Here is a 3,310-nt window from a genome sequence, read left to right on the forward strand (position 1 = left end):
TGCACTCACAGTAACTGGCAGGAGAGCATGGGCTTTCCTTGGGAAGGTTGGCGGCTGGGCTGATGTTGGAGAGAGCTTTGTGTTATTCAGGGCTGGAGCCTGCGTTAGAGTTTGTTCCCTTCCAGCTAGTGGTGGTATATAATCAGGCAGGGGCAGAGTGTGAGTTTAGCATCCATAAGGCCTATGTTTAGTCACTAGCATAACCTCCCCAACACCTCACCCACCCACTGCAAAAGGCCAACACTTTGAAAATTAAAAATAAGTTTGAAATCCCCAGTGAATACTTCTACTTATGTATTCTTAAGTACAGGCAGGTGAGATCTTGTTGTGCACATAGGTGGAGTATAAGAATTGGTGAAGACCTTTGTCCTGTGTCTGGGCTATGGTTGTACATACAGTGCCACAATTCTGACCCCAAGACAATTGCCACCTTATCATTCTGAGCCTGGGGTGATTGCTCAACCTGAATTCAGGTTCAGGAAAGTTGTACACATTAAAAAAAAAAAAAAACCTTTTAGGATACCAACTCTGAAGAGCAAAGAGGTTCGTGTCTGTGCACTCGCAGAGAAGACAGTCCAATTATCTATCTCTAAGAGTGCTTAAGATTCATAGATAAGCAAGCCTGAAGTGATTTTCAGAAGCTTCAAAACTCCATCTTCTCAAGTGTGAATACATTTTTCTAACACAATGGACAGTTAGTCCTCCCTTCCCAGATTGGCTTGATATTTTACCTTATGCTTCCATGTTTCATTAGTTATCTATGTAATTTGTCTTACAGGAAATGGAGTTGAGTACTTTATGTATATTGAGGCAAAATAGTAACCTCACACCATTCTATTCCCCATTCTCAATGCAAGGGAGAGAAGAATCTTTGAGCAAAATTAGAAAACTGAGAACGTGTACACAGAGTCCACGTTTCCAGTTTATTTTCAAAAGCTCAGCACAGTTTCTAACTCTATCCCAAGGCCCGTATTCATTGTGATGGTAGCTTACTAGCTCTTGCCATTGCACTCCGTGTACTTTTTTCCAGTTCGCTCACTGCTGCCTCCTCTGCAATATTTGGGCTTGCTCCTTCAGTGAAGTGAGTAAGATGTAAGGAGAAAATTAGATTACGTGCATGGGTTCCTATATGCAATTTGAATTTGCCGTCCCTGCTGTGAAGCAAGATTAGATTACAGTATTGCTCCATTGTCTCCCAAACTGAGTCTGAGATTCTTTTCTATACAAATGGGGTTCTTTGCGTTGTTACAGGTTATCTGATAGCCGCTTTAGGAGAGAACTCAAGTCATTTCTGTCATATTTCAACTTACACTGCTTCAAGCGTGAATAAATTTGTCCCCCAACAGAATAGTTGTCAAGTTGGTTTTCTTTGGCCATATTTTCATTGATTGAATAAAAGTAGTCATTAGAACAAGATCATCAACACATAAATACAAAAATTAATAATTTGAAAAAAATCTGAAGTATTTGCCAATGTCTAAATAATCTGTGCCACTTGGCATCAGATGTTAATTTGGGAGTGGTCCTGGTCCTCAGGATGAGAGCTAGGCTCTTTATTGTATATATGAAACAACTTAGTAGAGGCAAACACTCATTCTTGATCACATTGTAGGTTAATGTCAGAACGTAGATCTAAAGGCATCTTTTGACTTTAAGCAAGAATAATGTTATTTCCATTATCCTTAATGGTCTCTGGTACATAATAGACACCATTTCAGGTTTATTTTCTGGTCTCCACTGAGGTTGAGTTCTTTCACCAACCATTATTTACAGTAAGAATGATAACATTGTCATAACCTTAATTTTTTTATATTTTCCATTTTTTATTAGATATTTTCTTTATTTACATTTCAAATGTTATCTCCAAAAATCCCCTATCCTCTCCCCCTCCCCCTGCTCACCAATCCACCCACTCCTGCTTCCTGGCCCTGGCATTCCCCTACACTAGGGCACAGGGCCTTCATAGGACCAAGGACCTCTCCTCCCATTGATGACCGACGAGGCCATCCTCTGCTACATACGCAGCTGGAGCCATGAGTCCCACCATGTGTACTCTTTGGTTGGTGGTTTAGTCCCTGGGAGCTCTGGGGGTACTGGCTAGTTCATACTGTTGATCCTCCTAGGGGCTGAAAGCCCCTTCAGCTCCTCGGGTTCTTTCTCTAGCTCCTCCGCTGGGGACCCTGTGCTCAGTCCAACGGTTGGCTGAGAGCATCCACCTCTGTACTAATAACCTTAATTTTTAAGTAACAAGGTTTTGCCATGAAATTATGAGCTATCACATGGGTAGTTTTTTTTTTTTAATATGAAGATGATTCTGAGTGATGAAAGCCCCTTAGCTCATATTTTAGGGGAAAATGCATAACTCTCGATGGTCCCTCCATTTATTCCTTTCACTCTCCGTGTGTCCAGTTTTCCCCTGAGGAATCCATATCACTTTTTAAATTGTTAGGATGTCTGAGTATCTGTGTAGAAGCAACAAAGGCAAATCAGCCTGATAAAGATGTGAAACATTTTTGTGAAATTCTCACACCTCATTCATTCCAGAGTAGGATGTGAAGTCCATTTCCTGTGACTCAAATATACACACAAAGGGCCTGACACTTTCCCACAGTGAAAGAAAAATGTCTGGTGGCCATGACTGCAAGGGGCATACACTGTGAGCTGTGACCTAGAGCACATTCCAGGCTGAGCAGCACTGACTTGAAAGTAGAAAACCCAGCCCTTTCCTTTCTCAGTGAGGACCCTTTCAAGGAGTATGGCCAATGGACTCAGCTTCATGTGCTAGGAGGGACTTGGATTTTCTCTGGGGGTCTGAAGACTGGGGAGAATTGAAGAGCAAGTATACCTTTGCCTCCTTTCAGATAACAGAATGGTAGTAAAGGGAGCAGCCACTTCCCCTGCTCCCCCAATGCTGGCAACAGCTGCTTGGTTACCAAGGGAAGAGTTTGCTTGGGCAGGGAGGAAATGCTTCTTTATAAATAATGTGTTTTATGACTCCTGTTTCTGGGAAACCTGATACAATGCAACGACAAGTATTTAGGGTCAAGTTCCAGCGGTTTTAATTAAATATTTGACTGTTTTATGTGTTATTGTATTTGACTGAGTTTGAGACCTGGGTTATTAAGAAGTCAGAAATTTGCCTCTGTGTGAGTGTGTGTGTGTGTGCCTTCTGTTCTGTCTCTCTTCCTCCTCCTCTTTCTTCCCTTCTCCCCTCCTCCCTCTTTGCTCCCTCCCTCCCTCTCCCCTCTAGTCCACATCCACAGTCCACAGTCCACAGGTGCAGTTGTGATAGGCTGGGCTGATAGAGGTG

Source organism: Mastomys coucha, unplaced genomic scaffold (genome assembly GCF_008632895.1).
Source record: "Mastomys coucha isolate ucsf_1 unplaced genomic scaffold, UCSF_Mcou_1 pScaffold5, whole genome shotgun sequence".
Taxonomy (NCBI): domain Eukaryota; kingdom Metazoa; phylum Chordata; class Mammalia; order Rodentia; family Muridae; genus Mastomys; species Mastomys coucha.